The sequence below is a fragment of the Amblyomma maculatum genome, chromosome 2, assembly GCF_055883805.1.
Source record: "Amblyomma maculatum isolate TAMU_Amacu chromosome 2, ASM5588380v1, whole genome shotgun sequence".
NCBI classification, from domain to species: domain Eukaryota; kingdom Metazoa; phylum Arthropoda; class Arachnida; order Ixodida; family Ixodidae; genus Amblyomma; species Amblyomma maculatum.
Genome location: NC_139345.1, coordinates 3,024,575 through 3,044,687, shown reverse-complemented (window position 1 = coordinate 3,044,687; position 20,113 = coordinate 3,024,575).

Below are 20,113 nucleotides of genomic sequence, written 5' to 3'. Positions count from 1 at the left end.
CGCCACGTGGGCTCAAGAAGTCGCTCCCGTCCGGGGGCCACACCAAGCCCAACTGCCCTAACCGACCATATCCTAGGCAATAAAGTTGTTTCATCATGTTTCCCAGTCCTCCCTAGTGGGATTGGGTTTTAGGACGAGCTTCGGGTTTGACTGCCATGTCCACATCACGTGGAAGATGTCTGGAGACTTATCCAAGATCAATGCAAGATCAAAAAACAGCGCGGCTACTTGGGACAAACAGAGAAGGGAGAATAACGGACAAGCGCTGTCCGTTATTCTCCCTTCTCTGTTTGTCCCAAGTAGCCGCGCTGTTTTTTGATCTTGCAATGCACCAACTAGCTCAGATTTCCGTTCTTCTGAGACTTATTCGCACAGTGCGGGCTTTAGTCCTGTACAAGTAGGATCAAAGTGTTTTTTTTTTTGTGTGTGTTTTAAAACTTTTTGACACATCAGTGTTTTGGTGTAAAGACGGGGGAGTGTGAGTTCTTCCGCCTTCGCATGGCGTTTACAGGACTTATTAGAAATTGCCTCACTTTTCGAGAAATTACTCAATTATACCGATTCGGCCACGCAATTTATCCTCTCGCACTCATCGTGGGGCCAGAGTGTGACTCAGCAAGGGTATATGGATGAGCCTTCCCTGGTGCTTTTCTATGTAAGATAACGGTATATATTCTTATTCTTCTATATATTCTCTTATAGAACGAAAATCACTCGTGCTATCACAGGAGAAACATGCAACTTCTACAAACTGCAATTTTAGGCTTGACGATTCACTATTCAGGTCAGCGATTGCTTGGCTTTTTCAGGCAAAAAAAGCAAACTACTCAGAATTTGGGCTTGATTAGAAGGATTGCTCCCAAATCTGGCGGCGTGTGTTCCGCTTTAATTGGTGAGAGCAGTTCTGCAGCCACATATTGTTTATGAAGCCCAGTTTCCCCAGATTACAAGGGCACAATGGGATCGCCTTGAGGCAGTGAACCGAGAGGCTATAAAAATCAATACATTCCTTCCACGTATTACAGCGGTGATGGTTTTACAAGAGAATGTGCACCTCAACACCACTGACTAGCTGGAGCAGTAGCACCGTGACGGACGCAGACTTAAGACCAGTTTATCACACTGAAAGCAAGCACTGACGGCTTATGTAATTACGCACTCCATTCTTCAGCCGCCAGCGCCAGAGTTTCCTCCTTGGAAGCTCGTGCAGTCAAGCTAAACAAGCTAACAGATAATCACAAACCAACGTCGATCAATTCATCATCGTCGCTTCGGCAGAGATTGGAAGAGCAAAAGCTCACCTGCCACAGTGATCCATCGTTGTATACGTGGATGCAAGCATTCAAGGTTGCGAAGCAAGAACAGCAGTCTACTGTCTGTGCAGACCTGACCTTAATCAGACCTCCAGTTTCAACTAACGGAACCACCGTGCTGAGCTCGTTGCAGTACAATAGGCACTCCGCTCCATGGCCGCCACAACTACGCCTCCTGCGGCCCACGTTCTCATCTGTACTGACGTCCTGCAAGCAGTTCGATTGCTCCGATATGTCCACCGCTGTCCAGGATTATGTCAGGACGTCCACCAGCTCGCGGCAAGCATCCCACAGTCTGTACGTGTTAAGTGGGTTTCACGGGATCTACTGCCTTCTCAAACTTATGTAGATTTAGCAACCCGCCTCATGACCCCAGGGTCATCATTGCCTCGATTCCTTAATTTGGACGGCGCTACTCTACTCATTTCATCAAGAAAGGAACACCTCCGGCGCCGCCCAGGTGCTCTTATCCCTCCGTATGCGGTAACCCTTCCCCGCGGTCTCGTACGTGCAGAGGAGGTTGTGCTTCGGACGATCCGAGTCGGTGTTGCCCTCACTCCTGCCGTTACTCGCATGTGGCCTCATTTCCAGCATTTATATCCCCGCCGAGGGTGTCCCATATGCAAATGCGAGAACTCTGAAGCCGACATTCGCCATTTGCCGTGGGACTGCCCTCCTCTGAAACTGACAAGGATCAGGCACCTAACAGTAGCGGCCGGGTCTTTCAACAAGGAACCCAGCTGCATATATTACCTGAACGCAGGAACCTCATCATCACTCACTTCTGGACTTCATAAAATAGCAAGCATATTTCCTATAATTGAATCATTTGTTCATCCTTCAATATAACCCTCTGATGCTCTGAGGCAATAAGTGCAGTTCATAAAAATAAGAACTTGCAACTTAGCATCCATGTGCAATGCGTTACTCTGCTCTGCTTCGTGCCCGGTTTTTCGCTTCGAACAGTAATGCAGGCCACTTTCTAACGCAGAACAATCCCGCGAACGAGTGCTTTGTGCTTGATGAAAATTCACGCACTGTTTTATTCGTAACAGTGCTTATGAACGCACTGCAATTGCAACAGCGCCTGCGTCGTAGCAGCTAGCTGATGCACTACAGGCAAATATGTGGGAACTTTGAAGAAGCGTAAGCTTTTACAGTTTGAGTGGCGGGGGGGCGGATGGTCATTGTTGCATTAATGACGATAATATGAATAATGTGTTAGTGCTTATCCCATCTACAATTATATGTCATGTGTGCCATGTTAACCACTGCTGGGAGTAAATGAATCGATGGACGGAAGACGGCATCCAGTGTTAAAAGCGCATTTTATTTGTAGAATAACAAATCCGCAGCAATCAAAACGCAACTCAACAGTTAAAGTGCAGATAGATGAAAAAGGAACCTCAAGAAACACATATATATTTCTTCTCAATTTTCACATCGCTGGACAGCAAAAATATAATGCGGTTTTAAAGCGAGGCCGTTATATTAAAGTAATTATTTTCTTCTGATTTTCTTACATCCTTATCGCACGCATCGCTAACTGGCAGATTAACAGTATCCAGTGCAGTGAGAGCAAAGAGGCGACGAGAATAAAGACAAAATCGGAATGGAGATATTTTGTTATCCTGGCTCAACGTGAAGACCATATGCATGGCGAAGTATACAGTAATCAGGGCATTGGAAATGTTCTTAATGAATTACTTTAACCGTGTTTCTTCCTCACCCCTGTCGGGCTATTTCTGCCATCATAACTAACGAACATGAATAACTTATTTCTCTTTACGTTTGCGCCTCACATGCATTGTCCCTAACGTCGTGCATGCAAATCCATTGACCTGTGATTTATGATTGTTTCCTAATCCTACTATTCTGTATGGCTTTAGCTAGACGCTCAACAGGCTTCGTTTAATATTAATAAGGGTAGCATTTTTTTAGCGCTAGTCTTCGGAGAAAATATTCAAAAATTAAAGGATATGCGCAGCGTCTGCTTGCTTCTTTCTTTTTTGCTTTACAGGGTTATAACTTAGGTACTGACTTAGAGATGAAGGCAGCAAAAGTGAACCCCCAGCTATTGCTGTAGTTCTAGCCCCCTACAGTTTTATCTTCGTTAAAGGCACAGGAACCGAAAAATAGCTCTTCTTGAGTGCAACCCAGTGGAATAGGATGAAATTTATCTCATTTAAAGGAGAAAGATGAAAATTCGTGTGCTTTGCAAAATTTACAATTTTCATTTATCAGCTCAAGATTGGTGACAAAATGTAAAGCTTGGATATATCAAATCATCATGTTTACAGACGTGAAACTCTCTAACCGTAACACATTGGAATTCAGTCATTTGTACTTGTTAAATCAATTAAAGAGGACACATTAAAATTTTAAATCTTCATGAAAAGCTTGAGAAACTTACAAAAATTCACTAAAAAAATATATTCAGATGTTAACTGTATGCCCATTAGGCGCAATAGCGTCTGTTTGAAAAGTCATTAAAAATTCATAAAATTTGTCCTCATCATGCAACTAAAAGCTTGAAAGACGAAAAGTTATAAATGCTTACAATTTGAAATTATCGCTAGCTTTTGCAAGAACGAAAAGGAATACATATCACCTTTTAACAGCAGATAAAATTGATTTTCTTTAAACATAACTCAAGTTTCACTCATATATAGCTCAACGAATATCTGGTGATAATAGGTCTGCTTTATGCTTACATTCTATCGTAGTTACATCCGAAATAAATGCCCCTCTTATAATAACGGTGCTTTATGCTAATAATATTTGTTGTTGAAAATGAGCTCTTTGTTGAAACTTTAGCGCCGTACGTGACTTCCTGACTTCGGAGGAAGCGCAACTTTGGCACGCCTTTTACCTTTTCAGTGAAGATTGCTCTATGGGAGAGTGGCGTGTATCCGCGTCCGTCGATCCTTACCTGTGATGCTGCCGTAGACGACAAGTGGAAGATGCTGTGGCCCGCTTTCTTCGACTTCTTATACGCAAGAATAAAGAGAGGCACTATCGGCGTTATCATTTACGTTCACTTTCTCCTTGTACACATACCGCACTAAACGATCAACGCTTCTTATCTCCGCACACGGCGCTGCGGCACGTGAGCGCCAGATCGTCGAAAACTTATCACGCTCGGGAATTTCGAAAACCTCGCAACATGATGGGCCAGCGAAGGACAGCTCCCCCTCTCACTCGAAAAAAGGCAAAGCAGCATGAGATCATTAATGATAAAGGTATATGATAATTCCTCACTGGTATACTTGGTGCAATCGTAACAAATGAAACGTATAAATAGTTTTGCAAAAGACAAGGGAAGTATTTCTAATTCCTAAACTTCAGCCTCGTGTGATGCCAAACGAACAACAATTCGTAAATTACTTTTGTACACTTTAAAGCAGGCAATCGATGCCACTTACTGGCCTCGCGGTTATAAGTATATTTCAAACTGATTAAAAAGCAGCAATACTGAACAAGTATTAGGATGTCCGAAAATCACGAAAATGTCTTCTTGTTTTCTTGTCGTGGTTATGCAGAAGCAACGTCGAGTAATGAGACACGAAATTACAAGTTCAAACAGGTCAATTACATTAAACTAACAGAAACCTGATAGCTGCTTGTCGGCAATCGCTGCTCGAGGCAACGAAGGAAAGGCACATGCACTCGTTTGAACATTTTAACCTGTCTAGACTGCACTCATTTCTTTTCCGTGATTAACCAATAAGTAACTAGCTTCTTATTTTTTGTATTTAACCTATGCTAAAGATAGCCAGTAATCAAGCGCGCGTCGGGCGCTTTGAGACAAAACGTTGACATGTGTGCGTGTGTGTGTGTGTGTGTGTGTGTGTGTGTGTGTGTGTGTGTGTGTGTGTGTGTGTGTGTGTGTGTGTGTGTGTGTGTGTGTGTGTGTGTGTGTGTGTGTGTGTGTGTGTGTGTGTGTGTGTGTGTGTGTGTGTGTGTGTGTGTGTGTGTGTGTGCGTGTGCGTGTGCGTGTGCGTGTGCGTGTGCGCGCTTCACTCCATATCAGTGGCCACTCCTTCCGACACGAATAACTTTGCAGTGCTGCGTCTCGCAAGAAGGGCGCAGATTCAAGTTTACGAAATCGTGAGGTAAGAACTTGCATGAAAATAAACACGCGGAAACTCCACAGCACGCGAAGAACGTCGTTACATTCCATATTAGACTATGGGTGGATGGTCCCAACCCTTACTCGTGGGACAGGGAAGGGTTTAAGTACGCTTCTCCCATAAGCTATCCCCAGAGTCCGAAAGGCACTCACCCTGAGGGTTGTGAAAATGCCAATAGCTTTCGCTCAGAGCAACACGCCAACAAGATATACAGTGTTCTGCCACTTTATCGGAACCGTTCGAGGCGGGAAAATTTTCCAACACGGTTCTGATAAAGTTGCAGAACACTGTATGTCAATGGTAAAAACAATAATGCTTGCTTTTCAGCGGCTCGTTTTACCCTTCCGGCTCAGCAGCGCCGTTACGAAGGAGTATAGTTCAGCAATATGAGGGCTATCTCCATAACTTCCAAACTTCTGTTACGGCCCAACGACTGTTGAGATGCCTGCGAACACAAGAGCATGGTTCAGCTAAACACACTATACGTGTTGACGATAAGCTATGTCTTCCACTTGAAGATACTGGCGGTATGCGATACCGTCGGCTAACTCTTACGAGGATAGTCAACTGCTCTGTACCACTGAAGCGTGCCTTGTGTCGCCCGATGCCAGAGGGTGTTTTTCCTTTCTGTGATAACAGACCACCCTGCAACCACGAGAAATCAGATAACAAACCCTACAAGATTCACCAATTTCAGATCTCTTGTTCGTGCCCTAAAGCAATTACAGGCCGTATAGGGCATGACTAGTTAACAATGGCAACACTGGCGACGATGTTTGGAAACTTCCAGTCTATAAAATTCCTGTGCCCCTCCTTCCATGTGTACCGTTCTTGTGCCAGAGAATGGAGATAAAAAAGGCGCTAGATAGCTTCGAGGTAAACAGCTAGTTTTTTGCTCGTAACATCAGCTTTCTTTTTGATGTCACAACAGAAGGCGAGAGCAGGAGTGCACAACACTCAAGGCGTCTTTCCAGCGTATACACTGGCAAGAACCCTATCGCACATTGATGTCTGGTCTACGAGCGCGTTCTACGACCCCCTTGCCCTCGAGATGCATCCAATGCTTTATGCGCGTTTTCACAATAACCTCGCCCCTAAAAGCCAAGAACTCGCAACGCCGGGCCGATAAGGCAGCCAGGTATACACTGGCATATTACGCACGCGCAGTTCAAAAGGCGGGATTTTGTATGGGCGCAGAGGGGACAACATTTGTTGTTAATTCGTCATCTTACGGACATTGCTTGCTGCCTCTTAGCGTAGTCGCCAACTACAGCTGGTCACCGTAGTAAGAACGTAATAAAGAGTGAGGGTAACCTATAATCACTATTGCTGTCCTATTAGGCCCATGAACCTCAACGAAATACTCGTCTTTTATTTTTTTACAATACTTTACAGACCTCCGTGGACGCATTGTGAAGGAGGTGCAATATATGTCAGGCATCTTAGGGAAGCTGGTCACTAAGTTTTATAAAATAGGCTTTTTGAATTATGAAGTCGGCTGCTGCCACACGACAGTACCAGTGTTGACGGACATTAGAAAGGTAAATAATGTTGCCTATAGTGATCTAGTTAACTAATTATTGATAACTAGTTTTTAACTATTATAGTTAGGCGTTGGTGGCAAGTAGATGTTTGAGGGTGGTTTAGAAAACGCGATTTCCCTCGGCGCTCCTTATAGTTGGATACAGCTTAAGATCGCAGTATATACTGCCACACATGATTCCTTCGCATCATATGCGAAAGAAATTCACTGTTAAAGTTCTTCAGTTATCTAAATATAAAGCTAACCATCACATCGAATTAGAATATTAAAACTTCGATGCCTGTGGCTTGTTTCGTAGTCAAATATAAAAAAAAAAGCTGATTATGTTTATTGTTCAGCGGAGTAATATAAGTGCCGCCTATCACTGTCCATAGTTATCAACTGCTGATTTTTTTTAACTGTGTCCTATTATAGGGAGCTTGACGCCATAGGAAAATAGACAACTCAGGGATGGGACGGGCAGATCTAGGCGACCCTTCAATTAAGGGGCGGTGGACGTCGTAGACGCCCACGGCCTTTGGGTAGGACTGGAATACGCGCCACAAAGGTCGCAACTGCTGGTAATCTGTAATAACGGAAGGGCTTGTAAAACAAGGCCGAACAAGATACAGATAAAAATTCAGGAAAACGGAACCCCAGAGCTCGATCCGGCAGACTATACGGCTCTTTAAGCGCGTGGCGACTCGGCTACAAGGCACGAGAGAGCGCAACGCATGTCTGCCCTTTCAGGCTTTTGTCGTCATGTTCGCCACCCTTTACCTGGACCTAAATAAGGCCGATAATGAACAGTTGCATTGCCTGGGAAGGCGCACAAAGCGGCTATCGGCCTCTCCAGAAACATGCCCACCGCGAGACTTCTGATTTGATTTGTGGGGTTTAACGTCCCAAAGCGACTCAGGCTATGAGAGACGTCGTAGTGGAGGACTCCGGAAATTCCGACCACCTGGGGCTCTTTAACGTGCGCTGACATCGCACAGCACACGGGCGCCTTGTTTTTCGCCTCCACCGAAAAGCTGCCGCCGAGGCCGGGATTCGATCCCGCATCCTTGGGAACAGCAGTCGAGCGCCGTAACCACTGCGCCACCAAGAGCTCATTAAGGCCCAACTTCCTGACATCGCAAGACCAGCGGCGCGATCTGGCTCTACATCCTGAAAATCTTAGGATAAGGGGCGAGGGTCCTTCGAGACTGATGATTTCGCCCGTAGCGATTCGCGAACGCATTTGGGTCAAGCCAACCCAGGGCGAACGCGTTATAGGCAAAGTGTATCAAGGAGGCGATATGTGTATGTTGATGAGGTAAAATATAACATTGCAAGAAGACTTTTGCTGTGAGCGCGGTATGCATCTCCCGCAGGGTAGTGTCCTGACGCTGGGGCTATGTCGACCCGGCCTTCACTTGGTAGCGTGCAGAGATTCGGGGTTGATGAAGGATTGAATCTTCGAAGTTGGTAAAATATATACAAGCAGGTTTAATGGCACTTTGAGAAAACTTATTTACATGATTATTTACACGAAAAAGAAGGGTACATCAGCAAAATGACAAGCGTTAAGAGTTCATAGCGAGAAGCGACTGGATGAGCCGTTTACCCAGGGCTCAGAGCGACATTTCGTGCTCTGCAGCGTCCTTAAAACCCCCTATGTCCAGCCCCTCTCTGAAGATGCTGACCAACCAAATCCAGGGCACGCCCCTCAGATATCGGCATCCAATCGAACACATCACTGCACTGATGGTCTGAAGCACTGACTGGCCCGGCATTGTTTCGTTGAGCCTGGTCACTTGTTGGCGGGAAAAGCTTGGGAACGGCGAGGAGGTACATTTCTATTCTTCAGCCAAGAATCGATAGGCTGGTTCCGGCAAGTGGATTTACTTCTCAGAAACCCAAGTGCACGTGCGCGCCGCATACGCTCCCAGCATTGTCCGTTTTCGACAATTGCAAATCTTTCCTGCATTCCCGGGAAATCATTTAATGGCCGTATGCGTCATGCTCCTTTCTTGTCCTGCACGTCAGCGGACTTGTCACTCTGTTGTCTCCTTTGTACAGTAGGCATTCCTTACTTGACCATAGCGCTTCTCGACGGGAAGGGTGAACAATTGAACGAAAGCACTTCCGGCTATTTCCCGCAGGGAGACATTTCTTTGTGTTTTTCTAGACGTTCTCTTGACAGGGTCAATTTGGCATTTGCAGGGTGTCCACAAAGCAAAACAGGCTTACAAAACAGGATTCCTGGAAACAGGCTCACTTAGAGCCATTGTACCAACACCACATATCCACAGCACTTATCCATGCCCACAGGCGAACAATAGAGCGCGCAAGTGCGGATGATGCACGGTCGTAACAGTAGCGCTATAGTATATGGTTGTCAGGGGCCGAGTGGAAGCTGTCGAAGAGGCTGTAATAGCACTAGGAATCGCTTCATTCAGAACGGCACAAGCACCATTTTCAGCGATTCTAAAACGAATCTTCGCAAGAGGTCGTATCTCCGCCACTGGACGCTGAATGTGACTCCAAACATAGAAAGTGGAATGGAACTGATATGGGTTCCGGTAAAGCCCGGTTCCGGACCACTCGAGCGCCCCGAGTAACGAGTCCGCTCACCAATATTCTCGACATTTTGCAAGCAGAGCTTGTGAGGGGATCTCAGACGCGGTTGCCCCACGAGGTAAAGCACTGGATACGTATCAGACCATAACGAATTATTAATGCGTAAGTATTGTATGGCTATGTACGCGGGTTTCGCGTGGACATGACTTTGTCGGCGCTGTAAAAGAGGAACTGCATATCGGAAAAAGAATGGCACCAGGATAGAGCGTCAAGGAAAGGTGTGCAAGTGACGAAGTGCTCGATGTGCTTTAATTCGGTATTAGAGCCAACAGCAATAATATTTGGTTTACCGAAAACGATAGGCTGTCACACTTGTTCTGTGGACAACTTCACCGCGCAGCAAAGGAAAGAAGGCAGATGGGAGTGAAAACCGAAAGAGTGAAAGAGGTGCCGTTAATTGAGCGCTCCGGAGTAATTGGGGTGGTGATCCTGGCCCTACGCGGCTGGGAATGGAGGGCCCAGCGGGGGCTCGCCTGCCACCGGAGGTTGTACCTGTTGTAGGCCGTCATTGCACCCGCCGCAGTTTCGGTGGCAGACGACGGCTGTTGCGACGCGCGTCTTTCTCTCTCCCTCTTCTTTTTCTTCCTTTCTGTGTCTAATTTCTCATCTGTCCGCATGAGGCAGCATAGGTTGTTGTTGATTACCAAATGACACATGGCACATACCCACACAGGGTGGTCGGCCAAGAATTGGGTAGCAGAGAAAGTTCTTGTTTACATATCTAAAAAGAATATGATTGGAGAGGTAGATGTCAAAAAACGAAAAGGTGAAATAAATGGAATAAAAAATGAAAAGTCATAACGCATACGGAAGATTGACACTGGGATTTGTACAGAACAAGTGATGTTTGAAACATTTACCAATGTAAACTATTTGACTCCAATAAAAAAAAATTGCATAGCAGTAAGAACAGACCTGTGAATGGCCAAGGATGGTGGTGCTAGATGATGTTAATATCAGGCTACTTAAACTCAGCCTAAGCTGTTCCAATGGCTTTTCCATCAACCGTCTTCTCAACGTAGTGAAGCGGCGGCAAAACAATACAAAATGATCTAATGAGTCCTGTTCATCGCAAAATGCGCAGGCTGGAGAAAGTGCCAATCCATATCTGTGAAGACAGAAATTTAGAGGTGGAATACGGCAGCGCAGCCTTGTTAGAGAAATCTCAAATTGCCGTGAATGGCATAATTTCCTACTCCAAGAATATTTAAGATGCAAGTAAACATCAGTTCTTAAAAGATGTCCAGTTTGCATGCTTATTAAAATGCTTATCCGAAATTTCGCTGCGATGATGTACGCTGTCGCCGGAAGGATAGGTAATAAAGAGCATTGAGGTGGCTCAGTTCCAGAGCCAGTAGCAGGCTCGTGCATTTTATTTTCCTTCTTCCTACAGTCACAACAACGGAGTAATTTCTACCACCTGGGGATCTTTAACGTGCACTAACATCGCACAGCACACGGACGTCTCTTCGCTTCGCCTCCGTCGAAACTTAATTTGAGCCAGTTAAGTGTTTTACAGGAGAAAGACCCAGTATCTGTTACTCGCGGAAGAGGAACTACAGAACTAGTTGGTATATCAAAAAAAGAATGGTGCAGTTGGATAGTGCGTCAAGGAAATATGTGCAAGTGACAAAATAAGTTTGACTGGGTTAATTAGGTAGTTAATTAGAGACAATTAAGTGGTTTACAGGAAAGGAAAGGCCCAGTATCTATCACTCGCGGAATCCCGCTGACACACCTCGTGGACAACACAACAACGCTTAGGCTTATGCATTTCTCCCGTGCAGATTCTGCAGTGATCTCGGAAATTTTTTTACAGGCAGCTGACGACAAGCTTGCCTCCTCCGCACGTTTCGCTCACCCGGTAGGCTACCGATTGACAGCGGCTGCAAACGCGGTCAACGTCGAACGCTTGGACGTAAGTCATCGTTTCCGTACTGCCAACTATGCGGCCACCCTGCCACGTTGAAAACCTCCAAAAGTGTCGCTCGCATTCAGCGCTGCGTAATTGCTTAAACTGCCGACTATTAAATCTGGGACAGCGCGGAGAATCTGCTTCCGGCAGATCTAGTCACGTCTTTTCTTGAACGATGGGAAGCTGTTTTTGCCAGCCGAAACCAGGACGTCCAGTCCGCTCCAGTCCAGAGCGCTAAAGGTCGCTGATAGACCAACTGCCGGCCTCGAGAAAACTATACCATCTCATTGAAAAATCATTTTCTTTTTCCCTCTCCTACCTTGACGCTGTGGCTCACCAAAAAATTCACTATCTCGCGGAAGTGAAGCGCACGTTTGAAAAACGCACTTGAAAAGCAACGCCCCAGCGCCATAATCCGACGGCCCCGTTTTGGCGATAGACCGGAATGCTGGCGATGGGTGCTCACAGCACGCCGCGCTAGCTGACATCGTTCGCATGATCGCGGCGCGTTTTGAAGCTCGCAAGAAAGACACAAGTAAGGCTTTCCTCATCGCAAATAAAATGCGGGTTCCTGAAAGTGCTCTCCAACTTCGCAAATCTAATTTATTGCCTAAATACAATATTAAGTAATTTAGAAAATTATCTTCATAAGATTTCATAATATTTATCATCACACCGACCAACTCATATCGAGCCTTTTTATACACACCCCTTATGTTTCTGCATTGTCGATCATCGCTACAAAGTTGCCATAACACACCAGAACACAATGGCGTATGGACACTAATTTCTACCAACACGACATGACTGGAACCACTTACCTGCTGGCCTGGTCGCTATCACCGACAACCGTCGCTTTCGCATTTCGCTTAATTACATACAGTGGAACTTATTATTGCTCGCACCTCCCGTTCATTTGTTTTTTGTGTATGAATTGTCTTCACAACACAAATTATGGAAGATATTTTATGATAATGATGTGCATCGTATGAGAGTCTATGTGATTTGATGAGATTGTGTGAGGTTATTGCCCCGTAGAACTTTTCGTTTTTCAGTTAGGTCTCCTCACCAACGCCCTGAAGCGGATAGCCCTCCAAGGGCTATGCTTTGCTCTTTAAGGGCGGCCCCATAAGGGCTGCCTCGCGCAATTCAGGGGAAGGTAGTTTGCCTTCATCTACATTTTTTTTTTTTGGCAGTAAATATTTTCAGCAATACCACCACCCTCTTGTCGGTTACGTCACTCTTCAGGGATCCGACAGTGTTTTACCCACTGAGAGCGCTGTAACGCGGCGCATTCAGGCGCGCGCAGTGCGTTCCCACGTGCGTGGAATTTTAAGACGAAAGCCTTTAACTGCTCATACTGTCGGCCGCGATTATAACGTGGCTGTGATTGTCACACACTTCAGTCACACTATAGCTAATGTGGCGTCACATCCAGTTAAACATAGCAAGATGGTCAAACTGATGACGTTATCGATGTAACTCAGTAATTTAGTCGTGATGATAGTATATTATTAATTGGTCATTAATTAGCAATTAATTAAATATCCAATCTGCACCGGGATTCAAACCTCCAACCCCTGCATCCCCAGCCGAGTACTTTAACCAACTGCGCCACACTCGGGGATCGTGAAACGCACATCATAATTCTTGTCTACCGTGAGGATGACAGCAGCGATGACAATGACACTGAAATTTGTGGTAATGACAATGATGACATCCGCGATGATAATGACGGTGAATACAGTTGATAATGAGAGCAAACATAATGCACCGCGTGTGCATCAGCAACGCTCACGCTTTCGCAGTTCTGCAGTGCAGATTTCAAAGTGCTCTCGGAATATTTTTAAACTTCGAGTACCTTTATTTTTGCCAAAAAAAGGGAGGGGAACACGATTACCGCGAGGCTGCCTCGTCGGAAGCACCTGCACCTGGTCATTTTCCTGGCGTTCGACGACTTCGTATCCAAATCAGAGCATTTAGAGCGATATTTAAAAACGTAATTAGTGAATGTCGACTAATCATTCAAGAAAGAAAAATGAAAAAATACCCGCGAATACTTTACATGATTCCGAACATATCACTCAGTTGATTTCAATTGAAAAAAAAAAAAGGCTTAATATTTTTCACATCCAGATCAACCTTTCCTGGAATATTTATTGTTGGAAATTGTATTTTCTGAATATTTAATGAGCACAAAACATAACTAAATCAATTTGTGTAAATTGGTTATAAACCGGGTGGGGACAAAGTCTGAGAAAAATTGCCATCACAAAATCAGTAATGAACTGAACTCCATTAAGTTTTTATTCGCTCTATTAAGCATACATTTGCTTATATTCAATATATTGATTGACAATCGGAAGAATACCATCTTTAGTAGAACTAGACATCTGTGTCCCGAGTTATTCACGTCTAGACTTTCAGCCTAAAACCGTCTAATTAAGCATGCAAGATCACGGCATTCGGCATAAGGCTCCTTCTTTGTGTGACGCAGCTATGGCATATAGCTATTCGCTTAATTGGCATTCAGGTCAAAATTTATTTGCAATTTTCTGGCGCTAACAAAGAAGACTGGGCTTCTTTTCAACTTCTCTTCCCACGCATGTTCATGCTGACTGAGGAAGTCCCTACGACTTTTCTTCTCCCTCTACGAATCACCCGCGATACATTAGTGGTGCGGGAGAGATCCCACTCAGGATCTCAATCTACTCTGTCCCTCTACGACTACCCGCGATACATTAGTGGTGCGGGAGAGATCCCACTTAGGACCTCAATCTACTCTGTCCCTCTACGACTTTCGTGAATTTCAGTGAGACGCTTCTTCTTCGTTTCCCTTTCGCCAATTGCTATTACGTAGGTATAATGACATTTCCCAATGTTTCAAAAACGTTTGACAACGTTATTCAAGATAGGTTTAAAGGATGTTTTAAAGGAGGGAAAAATCTCTGCCGGATAAAAAGGAAATGAACTTAGTTTGCAGAAGAAAAGGGTGGGGAGAAGTAAATATCTGTCTCGAAGGAAGGGATATCCTTATTCCATAGGGCCACATGGACGGTACCAAACTTAAATAATTTAACAACGGCAACGCATTCAAAAGTAATCTGCACGGACCTGACGCAGCACTCACTTAGCTCGATCAATCGCTGCATCGTTTCAGCTCTCGTAGAGAGGACAAAAAGCCTTGGGACCTTTCAGCGGCACAGTTTATACACGAGAGAAAGCAGCTAGGTCTGCGCATTAAATTTAGTTTCTGGCATCCACATATTCCGCATACGACCAAAAATATGTGCACAATTTGCTTCCGTCTCGCCTATAGCTTCAAAACATATATATCGTGAAAGAAACTCCAGCATCAGGCTCGTGACCGAATGACAGAGGTAAAAGCGTACAAGGTCTCCAAAACCTGCATCACTGGCAGTTGACCGCATTAGGCGGGCATGTGAAAGCGAACTGAAGATAAGATACTGAGTGGGGCCATAGACGCCGCTTGTAAACGGAGTCGGTGAGCCAAATTCGCACGTTTCAGGCGCGTTGCGGATGCCAATGCAAACCATAATTACTACGAGCTAAAGGCTCCCTAACGCATAGCAGCGCAGAAATTAACCGAGGCACCAAATACAAGTCTCATTGATGTAAAAGCGTGCAAGGTCTCCAAAACCTGCATCACTGGCAGTTGACCGCATTAGGCGGGCATGTGAAAGCGAACTGAAGATAAGATACTGAGTGGGGCCATAGACGCCGCTTGTAAACGGAGTCGGTGAGCCAAATTCGCACGTTTCAGGCGCGTTGCGTATGCCAATGCAAACCATAATTACTACGAGCTAAAGGCTCCCTAACGCATAGCAGCGCAGAAATTAACCGAGGCACCAAATACAAGTCTCATTGATGTAAAAGCGTGCAAGGTCTCCAAAACCTGAATCACTGACAGTTGACCGCATAGGCGGGCATGTGAAAGCGAACTGAAGATAAGATACTGAGTGGGGCCATACACGCCGCTTGTAAACGGAGTCGGTGAGCCAAATTCGCACGTTTCAGGCGCGTTGCGTATGCCAATGCAAACCATAATTACTACGAGCTAAATGCTCCCTAACGCGTAGCAGCGCAAATATTAACTGAGACACCAAATGCCGAGTGCTTTACCAACTGATCCGGAAGCGTTCATGATAATTCCCCTTGTCTGCCGTGATGACAGCGGCATTCCGCAAGTGACAGATTCTGCGCCTTTAATTTCCTGTAAACGAATTATAGAACGACGGTGAACTTGATGCGTTCAATAGAATGCTGGTTGTTGTTGTGGCTTTGTAGCTGAGCCACCTCCGCTGTCTCCTGCGGACAGAAGAGAAAATAGAGAAAGAAAAAGTATAGGGAAAGAAAGACGCGCGCCGCAACAGCCGTCGTCCACCACCGAAGCGGTGGCGGGTGCAATGATGGCCTACAACAGATAAAAATTCGGTGGCAGGCTAGCCCCCGCCGCAAGCGGCGGTGACCTACCTGTCCCAGCCCCATGAGGCCCAGTAGCAGCCACCCTCCGTCTTGGTTGGTTGTGTTCGGCAAGTGGCGCGCCATGTACCGTCACGACTGGTCATGACGTCACCAGGCGATTCATGCACGCACCGTCCATCTGGTGGAAGAGGCCGCTAGAAGCCAAGGGCTACCTGCCAGTACAGTGTTCTAGAACACTGTACTGCCAACCTCTAATCCGCGGGCGCACGACTCCCCGTCTTCCCCAGCACGCGTGCCGGGGGCGGGGAAGTGGACGCACATTTCCGATGGAAATAAAAGTTGTGCAACCACGCTTAGAAGCTATGGTCGAGAGTACCCTCTCCCCACATGCTTTGCAAAGACATTATATTGGAATGTGTCGATTCCCCTGGAGACGAGGAAAATATCAATAGCAGAGAGAGCTGGGAAGCCCTGCTGCGGAGCGAAGACCCCGCTCGGCAGCAACAAGCCGTCCGCCTGGGGGCTGAGGCCGCGAAGAGACAAAATCTCTTTGTTAGCCTTTAGTCGCGGAGGCTCCAGCCTCCATCGCCTAGGCCTGCGTGTCGGGGGAGGGAGTAAGGGGCCTCCATTTAAGGTGGACAATAAAAGTTATCCATCCATCCATGCATAGAAGCTGGCCCCGCCGGGCGTCCGATCCAGGCGTCCGTGCGGCGCCTTTTATTTGGCGCTTCCTCGAACGCCGCGCTCTTACCGACCCAGCGCAGACGCACACAGAAACTCAGAAACATCCACAACGTGCCATACACAGCTTTCAGGGCAACACAACTCAGCTAGCGCACAAGTTGCGGGACCAATACTTGTGCACTACCAAGTACCCCCGCGGACCGGCGCACTCTTCTGCAGGTTCGGAGAACGCCGAGCTGGATCAGCCGTTCCAGCTCCACGATCTGCGGGCGGCCCTGGCGAAAATGAAACGGGGCACAGCCCCGGGTCGGGACAAAATTACAGCCAAATTACTAGCTAACTTACCCGACCCGGCCTACCAGTTCTTACTGGATTACATCAATTCAATTTGGCTCAGGGATGCGCCACTCCCCATCGATTGGAAGACTGCTCTGGTCACTTTTATTCCAAAAGCTGACAAGGCCATCAACACGGACTACCTTCGCCCCATCTCTCTAACCTCGTGTGCAGGCAAACTAATGGAGACGATGGTGCGTGACAGATTATCTGAGTTCATGAAAAATAAACACATCTTCGCAGACTCCATGTTCGGATTTCGCCCGCACAAGATGTTTGGCTACAACCTAACTGGGACGTTCTTGACCCGGTCGAATGCTTCCACAACGACCAGGTCGTACTCGCCTTAGATTTGAAGGGAGCCTTCGACAACGTTACTCATGAGGTAATACTCATCTTTCACAAACCGGCTGCAGACGCAACGCGTTCAGATACATTCGGCAATTTTTGACAGATCGCCAATATCCTACATTAAAATCCAGGACACTGAACATGGCCCGTTCCAACTTGGAACCAGAGGAACACCACAGGGTGCAGTGCTGTCTCCTCTCTTATTCAATCTGGTTATGATGCAGCTGCCTGCCCAATTGGGTGCTGTCGCTGGTGTGCAGCATGCGCTCTATGCCGATGACATCACCCCATGGGCCACGCAAGGTTCCCTTGGATATATTGAGGTCAACCTGCAGCAAGCGGTAACCATAGTGGACCGTTATGCTCGCCGCTGCGGCCTTCAATGCTCCCCTGAAAAATTTGAATTTGTACACATATGCCCCCAACCAAAATGTACGACCAAAATTGAGCTCTCTTTGGTGAACGCACAGAAGTTCGGGTACTGGGGCTCTTCATTCATCAACATAGACGGTCGGACATTACCTTGGCGAAACTCCGTAAGGTGGGGGACCAGGTGGGCCGCATGGTCCGCCGGGTTTCTAACAAACGTGGGGGGTTGCGGTGCAAAGACGCCTTGCGGTTGGCGCATGCATTCGTGACCAGTAGAATCCTGTATTCGACTCCTAACCTCTACCTTCGGAAACAAGACGAGGATGCACTCGAAGCCGTCCTCCGCAAAATTTTTGAGAACCCTCGATCTCCCCGTGAACACCTTCAACCAGCGTCTACTGGGCCTGGGCATGGTGAATACGTTCCGGGAGATCAGAGAGGCTCACTGAACCAACCAATACACACGTCTTTCTAAGACACTGTCGGGTCGCCGCCTCTTTGCCTGGCTACACATCCAACATACCACCCTTATCGAAGAGCATGTACGTCTCCCTTTCGAGTGGAAATGCGCCCTCCACGTACGCCTTCTTACGAAAAACATGACACGTGAAGACCACAATGGCCGGCGCCTGGCGCGGGCGGAAGCTCTGGGCCGCCATTATGGGTCAAAACCCGGCGTTTATTACGTGGACGCACCGGCCCTCTCCATGGGGGATGGTACACTGCAGCAGTGGTCCACCAGTCCAAAACTGTTAACAGGCTTACATTTCGCGCCTGCAACATAACTCACGTGGAAGAGGTCGCCATTGCGCTAGCAGCTACCCACACCGATTCCAAAACAATTATCTCCGACTCGCGAGGGGCCTGTCGGAACGTCGAGCAAGGCTGGGCACCAGCCTACCGACTACTTCGAAAGTGCACCTATACCGGAGACCCCGCTTACCGGAATATAGTATGGGCTTTTGCTCATATGGGTCTCGAGGCAGCCGACGCCGCCGCCCGCGCGCTTTCTTTCCGGGCTTCCCATCTCGACCCCCTAGATCAGGATCTCGAATTCGAACCTGCGTATTCTCTTAAAGACATTGTTCTATATTATCAATCTTGCCATAGTCTTTACCCTCGTCCGAGTAAAGGTCTAAGACGGAGGAGCGGCTTCTACTCCGTCTCTATACCAACACTCTGCTGTGCCCGGCAGCACTCAAACATTTTAATCCTTCCTTCACGGGCAGTTGTCCCCACTATGCGAAGTCTTCGGACATCTACCACATGGTGTGGGCTTGCCCATCCAACCCAGCTATTCCTCCTCACCCCAACCCCACTCGGGAGGCGACCCTGCTCTGCTGCTATGACCTGCAGGCCCAAAAGGCCTTGGTCGAGCGCGCCCGGGCAGCGGCCGACGCCACTGGGGTCCCGTACTAGGGACCCCACCTAGTATTTGTAAGGGCCGGATTTTCAAAGATCCGGCTCATGCATACCTCCACCCCTTTTGAGTCATTAAACGTTTTTCACCACCACCACACCACAGCAAACAGACGAAGACCCAGATATCTAGGAGGCGTTAGTACAGCAGGCATCAGCGGCGTTTGAAATTGATTTACAGGATAGAAAAGGCGCAGTATCTGTCAAAATTCTCCGCGGGCACATGTACCACGCCGTAAGGGAAGGGAGGAAGGTGGGAATGAAATAAGAGAGGGAGATCGGCTACGATCCACCGCGCTGTAATCACTTTCGCCTCATCGCAGTTTAGTGGTCCGAAGTGCCCTCTAGAATTTTTTTTTTTTTTATTCCAGCTCACGGCCGACACAGCAGCCTGTATAAAACTCACTCCGGAGTGGGCAAGTTGTTAGGCCTACATAATGGAAGCCAGCCAAAAGGAAAATACAGCACAGAAAAAAAAAAAAAAAGTGAAGCTAGAAGCGAAATGTATCTGCCCAGAGCCTGTTGCCATGTCGATGAAAGAGCACAATAATCTGCGTTCCGATAATCGCTGTACTCACGGAACCTCTACTTGCTCAGTGATAGGGTGTGGCCTACTTCTTAATTTTTCTACTGTTTTTTATCTAATGCTAGATTTTAGGTCCAGTGGGTCCTGTCCGCATTTGAAAGGAGCCACCCGCTGCTGAGCACTGGGCGAAAACTGGAAGCATTAGCGTACAGTCTAGCGCGATTTGAACGGCATGAGCAGCGCAATGACCCAGAATCATCTGCCATGGCAAGGGAGGTATCAAGCCAGCTTTCTTCACTATGTTGTTTCTTAGGCAACCGCCACTTCCTCCTGGGCGAGTAGCTTTTGTTTCCTTTTTGCTTTAGCGAACAGGTAGTGATGGTATTGCGAGTAACGCATTTCCCCAATTTTTGTTATCGTCCGCGAAGACAAGAGGTAACTAAGTCCACACTTTATAGTGACGAATGAAATGCT